The following is a 13,444-nucleotide window of genomic DNA, read 5'->3' as shown; positions in this document are numbered from 1 at the left end:
TTACTGCTTTGGTGTGTGCTGTTGTCTGTAATTTAACTATAACTGCTCAGAATCTCTCAGGTGGTACATTAGAATGAGATCCTGTGTCTCTCCAACTTCTTTTTCCACCTGGAACTGTTTATTTTCATGGATGTTTTGTAATCAGTCTGTAAGACAGTAGTGAAGTATGGGGTGTAGAAGAATTGAGTTTTCTATTTGTTTTAATTAAACAAAAGATGAAAAGCCATTAAGTACAGTATTAACTACAATAAGTGGTGAAGCTGTTGATGAAGCACCATTTGTATTTGCAATAGGTTACATTTAGGTCAAAAGCGTAGTATTAAAGTTCACAGTATCTTATCTCTAATCCACAAGACTTTTCTGTTAATTCAAACAAAAGAAAAAAGCATTTCCTGAAACAATTAGTGTAGCTACTTCAAGTTTTGTGAAAGAACTAGATATTAAATTAGAACAATCAAGAGCATACACAGAGGCAGTGTAGATATATGTGAGCTGCTGATTATCATTGGACACACAATTAAATCCTTCCCCATCATCCAATGATCTTGAGTACTCCACACAGAGCTTTTTCTGCTGTTCCTTTTGCTAGCAACAAAATTACCCAGAACTCCAGTCAGGGACTAGAATCCTTATGTAGCTGGCACTACAGAAACACAGCTGCTTAGTCTCAAAGTTGAAACAGGGCTCAGCTATTTAAAATAAATTGTGACTCAATAATGTATCACAAGAATCTAAATCTAAGGATTCATATTTAATAAACCATGGGCACTTACACTAGCAGTAATTCAGGTCTGGCCTGTTTCTAAAGACAATCTTTGATTTTTAAAAGTTAATTGAGCTATGAGAGGAAACTGAAGTAGACTGGTCAAGGAGGGCTTTGCTAGTGTTACTGTTGGTTAAATGCACTTACAGAGAGCAGAATGTAAGCCATACAAGGATATGCACACATGCAACAAATGTTTTCAGAGTAAGGACTATTGTGCTAATTTCTTTCTAAATTTAGTTTTTCATTAACGGAATGATCAAGTGTTGCATATTGAAAAAAAATCAGCTAAATACCTACTGTCTAATGTAGGGCAATTGGTTGCATTGGAAACTCCTGTGTTTTGTGAGCAGAATGAGCACTGGGTTGTCAAAAGGAACCTCCCAGTTTTAGGGGTTTTTAAGTCTTTGCTAAGTCTAATAGTCAGCTCAAACTTGCATGTGAGATTTTTATTTATGTTCACCTTAGACCTTTTTATTGATTCATGTGAATAAACTTTACTCCTGTATTGAAGAACCAGTGTAGGACCTATCCACCTCTTTAATCCTGTATAACTTGTAATTAAAGTCCTGCTTAATGGATTTATGGGGAACTTAAGGAGAGCTGTTAGTCTTCAGGCTAGCCCTTCTGCACAAGAGTGAAATTTCATGCTTTCTAACTTGCAGGGCATAATGTAATTATTTGTGTTGTAGTTTTCCAGTCTGACAAGAATAATAATAATAATAATAATAATAATAATAATAATAATAATAATAATAATAATAATAATAATAATAGTGTCTGTAATAACACACACTACTCAAGATGGCTGATTTTTGAATTAATTTAAGGTCTTTAGCAAATGCTGTTATGTAAGAACAAATTATTGTCATTATACACCTTCTGATGCTTTGATGAAATTCCTACATAAGATTAATTGCATTAAGTGGTGGATCTTTACATGTGTATCAAATTGAACCTTGGTTGAAATGGGTACAGTCCAATCAATCCCAGCAGGAATTGCACCCCAGTTCATTTTCACGTCAGTCTGACTCAGACAAGCTCTGGGGGGCTTCTCATTTCTTGCACAGCTTGCAATAAAGCTTATTTGTCAACAAAACCACCTAGAAATAGACAGCTGTTAGTTGCAGTTTAGTGTGTTGTCATGAGCATCTGTAGGGTTCTTGCTGTCTTCGCTCTTGCTCCAAATTTTGGTCTTATGTATTAATTGCCAGCTGTCTCACAGTTAGAGACCAAAGTGTGGCAATGCCTCTATAGGGCAGTCATGATTGATGAAAAATGTGAAGATAATGTAATTTTTATCACAAATTACTTAGTGCCAAAGGTTTAGAGAAAATTGAGCAGTAGATGAAATGAAGCAATAATTCAGTCTTATGGTAGATGTGTTATTTATTACCATTAATGTTTTATGTTTAGGCAATCATAACTTTTAGTGGTAAGAATTGCTTTAAGAGTGCTTTTTTTTAGTGCTTGTTTTGTCCTTTTTTTCTTCCAATTTAAACTTGGCTGAGAACTGAACTTTCAAACATTCTTAGGAGCTCTTGGAAAAGAATGGTAATTCTGTCTAAATTTTTATTGTGTGGTGAGGACTGGCTCTTGCATTATTAATAATCAGGAGTGAACTGGTTACAGATACAGTACAAACAGTGTCAGAAGTTCTGTAAAGGCTGCTGCCTTTTCAATTTTGCATGATAGGCTGTTTTGTCCAACAGTGATAGCCACTTTAAAAATGTCTGGATGAGGTCAGGTGCAGCATATACACACTTTGATGAAGACAAGCACATTGTGCATGTTTTATACATCAGTTTGAAGTAGGGGGTTGCTCCATTATGTCATGTGGCTCTGGCACACAGGGAAAATCTTTGCAGAAGAATTCATAACTCTTGAGGTAAAAAATAAAATTGTTTCAAAGCCTCTTTATCTTTGTGGTTGTGGAGTTGTGAAATAAATATAATTAGGGACTGAACAGATGGTAAATCCTAATATAAAAGAATATACCCAGTAAAGAAACCTGTATTACTTGTGATTCTGCAAGAGTAGCTTTGCTGTTTTTGTGGTTTCCTTTCTGTCAAATAATGTTAAAGTTTACCATAAGGAAAGAATAGGGAAGAGTTCAAAATCAAGAAATGTTTCTGCAAAACTGTCATTTCTTAAAAAAAAAAAAAAAAAAAAAAAAAAACCCAGAAAATTTCTTCAGGGTAGTATGCTTATGCTCTAAGCATTGCAAATTAATTACTAATTGCTCCAAAGTGTTGTCCCAAGAGTTGTTTGTCCATTTTGTCCTCTAAGTTAAACTACTGATAATAATTTTATCACATACATTTATGGGGAGGAGGTGGAAGAAAACCTTGAGCCTGTTGAAGCTAAAAGCAAATGATGAGTATCTTCTCCTTGAAAACTGATAAGTGTAACCATTAGCTGTTAATAATTAAATACAGAATATTTTCATGTGAAAAATCTGCATATCATTTTAGGTAAGTTTGTGGTCAATTCTTGTGGTAACAGGAAACAATAATGGGTAACTTGTTTTCAAATATGTATTCTTTACATGCTTGGTAAAAGGTATAGGATAAGGATCAGCTTTTCTTGTGTATACAGAGCCTTGCACAGATGTATAAACGGGTCTTCTCTATTGATTGATGAGTCAAAGTGAGTGCTGTTGTAGTAAAACTAACATGTAGTGGCACTACTAAAATTTTGTGGGGTTTTTTTCTGATATGTACATATAAGTGGCTATATACTCTGTATTTTTGCTGTAGATGTTGTAGTCTTATGGTTTTAGTTTGTGATATTTTTTTTTTTTTTTTGCTAGAAGCATCAGCTGATATTTTTATAAGTAAACACTAGGCAAATATTATTTAAGATATGTCTGCTGACTAAGGCAAAATCTGATCTTCTCAGGCTTTGTACTGTCTATGTTAGTTCTTAAAATATAGCAACAGCTTTGAATAGACAGGTATCATTCTCATGTTTAGGCCATATTGAACAACTAATTCCTGGAAATGTCTGGTTTTGTTTATTGTGTTTATAATTGTGGTTTATGTTTAGTGATTATCACAGGGGTATCATGGCTCTTTGCATGAGGTCTGCTCCAAAAGCAGGTGATATGTGCTGAGTCTACATGGTTTTCCTCTTCAAGCATATTGGGAAGGTGCCTTCTGTCACCTGTTCTGAATGAAACCAACTGATTTCTGGTGGCAGTAGGGTTAAAAGTCATTTAACTGTGGCAGCACCCCTGGTTTTTAACCATTTCGACTGTCAGCACGATAAGCCTGTGGTGACACTGAAAGCCACACTTTGCCTAGCCCTTTGTTGCAAAACTGATTAAAATCATTGGGAGTCTTTTAACTGGACTGAACACCTTTGGAGAGGGAGCATCAGAGCTAAGTCAGTGCCCTTCACCCTGCCCAGCATCAGCCCAGCCGTGAGGTTTAGCATCCTTTCCGGGCGCAGGAGGGCTGGGGCAGGGCCAGCCCAGCTCAGGCTGGCTGTGCGCTGGGTACCGCGCTGCGAGCATCGCTCCCGCTGCCTCCGCGAGGTGACATGGCTCCTGAGCGGGGAGGCAGCTTACAGCTGACACCAATTACAGCAAATGCCTTCTCTTTCTAAACGATTTTTTAAAATATTTTTGTATAATTCGGCAGCAGGATCACAGATGTGTATTTTGTCTAAGACTTGGTATTTTTCTTGATGCCTTTTCTTTACGTGTATCTGTTATTCATTCACTTACATGAAAATGTCACCCTCCACAGGATTTCTCTGTAAAGAGATTACAAAAGGAGTGAATTCCCAGTGCTCAATTTTGTCAATTGTGTTCGTGCTACTCCCGTACATTTGGATTCTCAAGTTTCTCAGAATCGCAGCGAGAAGAAAAGGAAATAGTCATTATTTCATTATTATTTGCAGTGGTGGAGGGCTTTTCTAATGGTTCCCCTAAAAGAAAAAAAAAAAAAAAAAAAAAAAAAAAAAAAAAAAAAAAGAAGCAATTCGAGCTAAGACTCTCCTAGCTGGTTTTCACTAGAAATGACAACAAAGCCTGCTCGGCAGACAGAGCACATCGGCAACCTGGGCAGATGGGTCGGTGACATTAATTAGATACTGGCAGTGCCTTTAGGAATCGGTGGTTTCTTCCCACGAAAGGGCTGTTCCGGGGATAAGGAGCAGCGCACCAGCCGAGGCAGCGGCTCGAATTCCTCGTCTGCACCAAGCTGGGAATGCGGGCAAGGTACCACAGCCTGTTCGTGCTCTCCGCTCCCGCTTAACGCGTCAGGGGAGATGCGATGTGACGGTTTGTTTGCCTTGTCCCTGTGTCACCGACAGCGTTTCCAAACTGCCCTGACAGGCAGGCGGACACGGCTCGGGCAGACATGTCCCAGACCTTCCCCTCCGCTGTCCCTCCCCGGCCAGGTCACTCTGCCGGGCTGCCCTGCCCTGCCCTGCCCTGCCCTGCTCGCTCCGGGCGCTCCCCCGGCCGCTGCCCCCGAGGCTGGCGGGGCTGTCCCTGCTCCCCGAGCCCCCAGACCGGCGGGGCTGTCCCTGCTCCCTGGGCAGCCCCGAGCCCCCAGCCCAGCTCGCTGTCCCCCAGCTCAGCAGGGCTGTCCCTGCTCCCCGAGCCCCCAGACCGGCGGGGCTGTCCCTGCTCCCTGGGCAGCCCCGAGCCCCCAGCCCAGCTCGCTGTCCCCCAGCTCAGCAGGGCTGTCCCTGCTCCCCGAGCCCCCAGACCGGCGGGGCTGTCCCTGCTCCCTGGGCAGCCCCGAGCCCCCAGCCCAGCTCGCTGCCCCCCAGCCCGGCGGGGCTGTCCCTGCTCCCCGAGCCCCCAGCCCGGCCGCTGTGTCCCTGCTCCCCAGGCAGCCCCGAGCCCCCAGCCCAGCTCGCTGTCCCCCAGCCCAGCTCGCTGTCCCTGCTCCCCGAGCCCCCAGCCCGGCTCGCTGTCCCCCAGCCCGGCTCGCTGTCCCTGCTCCCCGAGCCCCCAGCCCGGCTCGCTGTCCCTGCTGCCCGAGCCCCCAGCCCAGCTCGCTGTCCCCCCGCCCGGCGGGGCTGTCCCTGCTCCCAGAGCCCCCAGCCCGGCTCGCTGTCCCCCAGCCCGGCGGGGCTGTCCCTGCTCCCCAGGCAGCCCCGAGCCCCCAGCCCGGCTCGCTTCCCGTAAGTTGCGGCGGTGCTGTGCTGTGCTGCCCCCTCCTCCCTCTCTCCCTCCCTTCCCGCCGTGCCTCTCGAAGAAAGCGCTTTTTTTTTCTGTTGTCGGGGAGCGTAAATCAGCTTCATCTAAAATCTCGGAAGTGCAAGTCCATCACATCTTCCTCCGAGCCGCCTGCTACACCTTGCGTGAGTCAGACTGCAGAGCTCCCGGTGCCCTTCTCGCTGTGCGGGGCTGCTCGTGTTTCCCCCTGTCTCAGAGGCAAAAGCAGAAGTGGAATCTGCTCACGCTCTCAGCGGTTCCTTCCCCGGTTGTTGTAGCAGTCGCTGACCTCCAGGCACTATGAATAAACAGCAAAGCTGGGAACAAAAGGAGTCTTCTGGCTGCCATTATCTCACATTAACATAGCAGACGCGCTGCGGTGTGAACAATGCGAGTCTCATTCGCCGATAATCAGCGAGTACCCAGGCATTTGGATTACCAAGGCAACAGGCAATGGTAGAATACTGGGTGGGTGTGTTTTTTATTGTAAAGGAGCAGTCGGATATGGAAACCCAGGTATATTGATAAAGCAGAGCAGAAGGAATGCCTGGTGGCAGGGGGGTGCTGAGGGCTCGGGGTTGCATTCCGACACACATGAGATAAATAAGGCACGGATGAAGCAGATCTGTGCTGTGAGATGCAATAAAGATTAAACTGCATTTGTCAAGCTGAAAACGATTATAAGATAATTTCAGCATTTTGAAAAAGGTAACAGGTGGCATGTTAATAGCAGGGCTGTTACCGGTGGATTTTGTAACTGTGATCTGGGCTGTAGTAATGCATTGCATGGTCTACTTGTGTGACAATAGAACTGGGTGTGATGGTTTAATCTTTTTTCCTTTTATCAGATGGATGCTGTAGTGCCCATGTCAGACGATGTAACCCCTTCTGCTTCTTAGAGGCAGGAGTGGGTCTCAGTAGCATTTTTGTTTCTTACCTGCATAGCTGTGATCGTTTATTCCACGTGGGCAGAAATAAGTTGTGTTATCTCTGTATCTCTGCGTGTGCACACACGTGTGCGTGGACATACATGAAATCTATGAAGCAGGGCTGTGTGTGCATGCAGGGGAGATGTGGGGTTTTGCAGGTCCGAAAACTTAACGAATTAACCTAATTATTTGGCCTGATGCATTTTTCTTATTTCAGGCAATAAAATCAGATGCAGTAACTCTTGCTGAGCAGCGTGAGACTTGCAGGCATGGCTCTAAGTGGTGGCAGTGGTGTAGAGAGTAAGGTGCCAGGAAGCACAGCAGCAAGGTGTCACAGCCTGATCTGTAGCAGCCCAGTGTGAAATGGAAGGCAGCATTCCCGCCTTGTGCAGTCATCACTCATGCAGGCCTCGCGGGCCTTGTCACAAATATAAAGAAAAAGTTGAGGGCTTTCAGCTTCCAGGGGTACTTTGTATCACCTGCTGAACTGCCAGCTCGATTTTGCTGCCTCAGTCTCCACACAAACGCCTGTATTGTGCGTTATGTGTGGCTGCATGAGTGGTTATTATAAATGTATATGTGGATATTTAAAAGAGCAGAGGCAGGGGGTGATAACCACCTGCTAGCAGCAGGTGCATCCAAACCACTGAGCTGATAAATGGCTGGTTGCCTTCACCTTTTGACTGCTTCACCTGCATCTGCTCACCTACAAGGGGTTCAGAGTGCTTCTGTGTTCTCATATGGTTTGCTAGAAAACAGCCTCCCTCTTTTTACAGTGAATTATGAAATTTCTAACTGCTTTCAGTCTTCCTGTCCATGATACTGGCAACATCCAGTACTGAAACAACACTTGAGGTAATTCTTCTTTGATGGGCAAGGTCTAGGTGTGGATCTGCTGTGCATTTGGAGTTGGGAGGATCAAAGCTTTCCAAAGGGTTTGAGAACATATTCATCTAGTTGGAAGGAGTGGAGGGAATCAATAGACTCAAGAAATCATGATGGGATAATTTTTGAAACTGTGTATTTGCTTTGTAAAATCTGGATGTTTGTAGTCACATCATTAAGAAGCAGAGGGAAATAAAGTCTTGGAGAATACTTCCAAATTGGCTTTTTTCATTTTACATAAAAACACCCAGTGATTTGGATGTGATTGTGTTTTAGGTGTTTGCTCAGTGAAATGCAGCATGGTGCCTTAATTTATGCCAATACAATTTAAAAGTCTTCAGACAGTAAGGCAAAATAGAGGGCTGTATTTGAGGAAGGTGTGAATCACATAGATGGCATCAATCAAAAGCTAATTCTTGCTAGCCATCTGAAGTCAGTTATTAGCATATAGACTGACTACACCACCCTCTTGCTTTCCTCATCTCGAATGTAAAAGGTTTAGGGTACCTGCACACAACATCAGCTTTTAGTTTGGTTCTGTACATCAGTGTGGTGTACAGAGGTACTGACTCTTTGCTTCCTTTACAATGTGTCACTGTACATCCTTGCTGACTGTAAGTGGCCTTTGTGTTCTTTGCACTCTGGTGTCTCCTGGCTCTGCCATGTTCCTCTGTGTGAGATAGTGACAAGTTGCAGAGAGTGGTTTACACAACCTATGGAAAACATGGCACAAAAGGTCAGGGGATAACTCAGTTACATTTTGTGGTTCCTTCTTTTTAATATTGATGTGTTTATAGTAACTATCACCTGGACTATAAACTATAAAATAGTTAGGTGTTCAATTGGAACACATAGGCCAAGAGCACTGTAGGTGTATGAAGATGGTGGAGAGGTGCTGGCTTTGTTTCTTTGAAAAAGAATCTCAATGAAAAATGACAAGTCATTTGTTTCCTTCTAATTGTCTTGTGGTTTTTGCAAAGAAAATAAAAGCAAATCTCCAAAATGTTCTTGATTGGCAGTAAGCAAAAACAAATTCTGGCTTTGAGTTGTCACAGTGGGGTTTTCTTGAATTAATACTCAAGGCTGGGGTGTTTTCAGTGGAACTTTGACCAAAAGGAACAAAAAATCCATTTGATCTGTAATTTTTGATTAGGTTTTCAGGGATTCCTAGCTTATTGGGTTGTTAGGTTTGCATGGTGCAGTGCAAATACTGAATTTGAACTGCCTTTTTTGTATGAAATACTAAAATGCTCCAGAAAGGACTTAAGCTACTTTTTTTTTTCCAGTTTCTAGTGTTAGGTTCATGGTGGTGCCCTTATCAAGAAGGCTTGCAGACTGAATCCATATTAATAAATAAAGCTACTTGGGTGGTGTTCTCTCAAGAAATCCAAGTAAAACAAAAATTAAACCTGAATGAAAGAAGCTGAGCTGCCTAACTTGTGAGACAACCCAGACATGAACCTCATGTCTTGGTGCTTCAGTTATCCTTTCTTGCCAGCTCTGATTGTGAGATTTTTTCCACTGCAGATGCATCAGGTTGTGGAGAGGAAAGAGGGGAGGAAGAAGCCTTGCTGGGAAATTGTTATGGTTTCGTTTGTATTAAAGTAGTGTCACCTAGAGGCTCCTACCAAGAATACAGGCAAGGGGTGCTGAGCACCTGAGCACATATCTGCCCTGAGGCAGAGCAAGGTGCAGACACAGAGAGGTGCCATCAGATCAGCAGCCCCAGATTTGGGTTGCATTTCACCTGTTCTGATTTTTGGCCATGTGTTATTGCAAAATGTGTTCAGCCTGTGTCATTCTCTGACACCTCACACCTTGTCACGAGATTCTCTCCTCTCAAGGTGTCCATGGGTGACAAAAGATGTGGGAGAAATGACAGTCAGTGTTCCAGTGGCAATTACCTGCTCATCTTGGTGTCAGCTGAGAAGGTTAGGATAGAGTTGGTAGGTTTAAAGGTTTGTGTGAATTCTGTGTGTGTCAGCTACCCTCCAGGTGGGATGACCTTCAGAGGTGTTAAAGACCCCACAAAACTGCAAAGCTGGCTTGAGGGTAAGCAGCAGAAAGTGGTCATTGAAGGCCCAGTTGTGGGAAACTTGAGTGTCAGTGGCTGGACTGAAAAGGCTTTTTTGGAAAGTCAGGATGTGGTGCAGGAGTTGGTGGATTTACAGTGTTTCAAACAGAGGTAGATGCTTTATGGAGGTAGTATTTTAGATACTTGGCCCTCTCAACAAGCAATGTGGGAAATCACCAGGAATGTGTGATTCCAGTTTTCACCCTCCTCCACAATATGTAAAGTGCCAATGCTCTAGGGATGCATGCTTCACTAAACCATTTGAATCTTTTCTTCCTCAAGGAATGAAGACGTGTAAACAGAGTATTAGATACATATACAATTGCTTTAGTGACAACATAAACATATTTAAAACACAGCAAATAATGCCACAAATCATGTATAAACTGCAGTAATTCACTTGTATTAATTTATTCTACAAAGGTCACTTGTTATTAAGCAATTTTTATTAGAATTAACTATCAGTCTCTGCCTGACATGAAGTCTGTAACTTTTCCTAGAGACTGGGTATCTGCCTAGTACTGAGATCAAGAGAAGCTTTTTAGACCTAACTACCAGTGTACTTCTTCAACATGAGTGTTATTTTACTGGTGGGTTCAGTACATTTGCCAGTAGCTAAGAAATCCTTCCTCAGTGCCTGACAGCAGTTTTGCTACATCACAGTAGCAAAATATTACTTTGAGAAGTAATTTCCCTCCATCTCTCCCTCTTTGCTCTGTGGCTTCCTCTGCTGTTTGGCCTTTAATGCTGACCACTAGTATGTATAGGTTCATTAGCACTATTGTAAATTTAGTCAATACTCTTTTAGTGGGCTCCAGCTGAGCCCAAACTGACTCACTGCCCTCCAGGGTGCAGTGAGAGACTTAATTACCCTTGTACAGTTCAACAGGAACAATGTCATGGGCAGCATTTTGCTTTGGCTGAAGAGGCTGAAGCTTCTTTCTTTATTGGCTGCCATTTTCAAGTTTAAGGAAGGGGATTTCAGGATAATTCACAGCTCTGTGTAATAACAGGGGAAAACCACTGCTCTTTGCAAATGAGAATTGGATTGGTCACGTTTCATTACGGTACTTACATGGATTTTCCTTTGATGGTGGGAATATTCCTTTGGGTAGTTTTAAGGACAGAAATGGAAGTTGAAAGAGCAGAGCAGAGGGACAAGTAATCCCCTAGTTGAGTGGCACAAGTTTCAGCATCTCCTACTGCTTGAAACCAAGGAAGTGTTCGTGTGATGGGGAAAGGGTGGGTATCGTGTCCAGCATGGCAAAAGCCATACTCAGACATGCAATTGGTGATGGGCCAGAGTAAATGCTGGGGAATGCAAACCATGAGATTGCCTTGGCTTTCTCATGGGGTAGCTAAGGTGGAACTGGAGGGATGAGGTTTAGGACAGTAAGAGGATATTCGACTGTTTAAGTTCATGTTGTGCAAGGCACATCTATCACTATGTCAGTGTTGCTATAATTTCTGTTATTAATGATGTTTGAAATTTAACACTAGGTCCTGTGTTGGATAATGTGGTTGACACGTGGTTCAATGTGCACAATGACTATTTCTCAACCAATATGTAGCTGCTGTGTTTTTCTGGGTTTTTGGGTGATGTGGGAGGCTTTATTAACAATTTATTAACTTTATTAACAGTGTGGTTTCTTGAGGTGTCACCCATTTTAACCATAATACAGTAAAAACGGAGTGATTTACTCTGTATTTATAATTAGGATGAAGTGATTATGTAGTTTTTGAGAACCCAATGTAGCCTTCCACTGAACAAATGATCTGACTCTACCATTGAAAACTATGGAGAATGCTATATGAAATCCCTTCTGCATACTGTAAAGGAGTAAAATGGGTAAGAGAAACATGCTTAGGAGGCAAAGAAAGTGAAGTAAGAATTATAACTTTTTAACAGCCTGCTGAAGCATTGCTTGCTCAAAGTTGGAGTGTGTTTACAAACTGTATGGCATATTTGCATTAGAAGAATCTTTAGTGACTCTGTGGTTTGATTCCTGCCTGTCATTACTCTTCTTATTTACTCATATGCTTGCAAAATATTTGTCTTGCTCCTCAGGTTTTATTACCTGTCCACAGCACATCAGGGGGGAATAGAGTGGGATGTCTGCAGTGAGACCTTTCACTGCTTATGTCATGGAGAGAGCTTCTCTGTAGTCACTGAAGTACATGAACACTCGTATGTGCCATAAATATCCAAACAAATCACAGAGCAGACATCATCAGAAACAGTCAGAGAAGGAAGCAAAGTAGGAGGCATCATTCAGAGCAGGATAAAAGAGGAAATCTTAATAGCAGTTACAAATTCTGGGTTAGTCATCATTTGTCTCCATGCTGGTGGAGGGACTTGCATTGCGTCACTTGCAAATATTAGTCACTGAAGCCATTGTCTGAGCCTCTGACTGGGAGGGGCAAGATTCTAAGAAAATATTTTAAAGAAACGTGGGCTAGGAGGATTTAGTGATTGCAAGGTGTTCAGTGTGCCCTTATTCACACACTGGTTTATATGGATGCTGTTAATGTACACATGACCTGTCAGTCATCCTATAGAGGATTACCATTTTACATTCATTTTCTCTAATTATTTGTTAGGGGAAATTATTCTTTTCTCTAATTTAAATTTGTGTGTGATTTTATTGCTTGATTGAATATGGGTATTTTGAAGCAGATAGGTCAGTTCAAATTCATGGTTATGTTCTAATACACTGCTGGTGTGCTGGCAGAGCATTGTGGAATTTGAAATTTTCAAGCTGTTCGTGAAACTTATTCACTGCTTCATTTACAAAATTGCTGCTGCTGTTACTACATTATTTGTTACTTGGGACAGAGGCAGTTTTTATCACACACATGCACTCTTTGTGCAGAGCAATTCCTGTTCTTAAAGGATTCCCACTTGGCATTATGAACAGGCTGAAGAAGGAACACACAGGTAGTCCTTGATTCTGGCTCACAGCACAAAAGGAAGGAGTGGTCCAAGCCTGGAGCACTGTCTGGGGTCACAGGAGAGTGAGCAGGCTTTGAAGCACATTGAGAGTGCATGTAGAGCCTGTATAGATTTTTTAGGCAAGTTAGCCCCAGATAGAATTTTGGTAATAGCTGGTAGTCAAGACAAAAATGCAGATTTTGATACAAAATAAAAAACATTGAAAATGAGAGAGCAATGTGTGTGTGTTAAATGGTATTTATATATGTGTGTATATATAGGTGTGTGTGTGTGTATATATATCCAGATATGTATATATATGTATCCAGACAAGGAAAGATCACCTGAGTGTATGTGTATATATATATATATATGTAAATTGAAATTAATTTATGAGTTAATAGTACAAGAATGAGCAAATTTCAAGTGGAATGTATTTTATGGTCATAGGATTGATGGTTACTTTCTCAGATATTTCATTAATTACACTAAGTGTGTACCTGTCCTGGGCTCATTCTGAAACCACCAATGCTTTTGTATGAAAAGAACTGTAAGAAATGTTTGCTTGTATCTGTGGACAAAGCTAATGGAAAAACCCAATCCTCTCATCCACATATTTATCTGAAAGATGTGTTGTATATCTGCAGTTGATTTTCTAGAATGCTGATTAGCTAATACTGTTTTT

At 42.2% G+C, this 13,444-nt stretch overlaps 1 protein-coding gene across 9 annotated transcripts in view; it reads left to right on the top strand.

Annotated features, from left to right (window-relative positions):
- ZMIZ1 (zinc finger MIZ-type containing 1) overlaps nt 1-13,444 on the top strand; it is a 335,675-nt gene that overhangs the window by 285,737 nt on the left and 36,494 nt on the right. The gene's annotated exons all lie outside the window — the stretch shown is intronic.

Source organism: Oenanthe melanoleuca, chromosome 6 (genome assembly GCF_029582105.1).
Source record: "Oenanthe melanoleuca isolate GR-GAL-2019-014 chromosome 6, OMel1.0, whole genome shotgun sequence".
Lineage (NCBI taxonomy): Eukaryota > Metazoa > Chordata > Aves > Passeriformes > Muscicapidae > Oenanthe > Oenanthe melanoleuca.
Note: the sequence above shows the minus strand (reverse complement) of the source record. Positions and strands in the feature narration are given on the sequence as shown.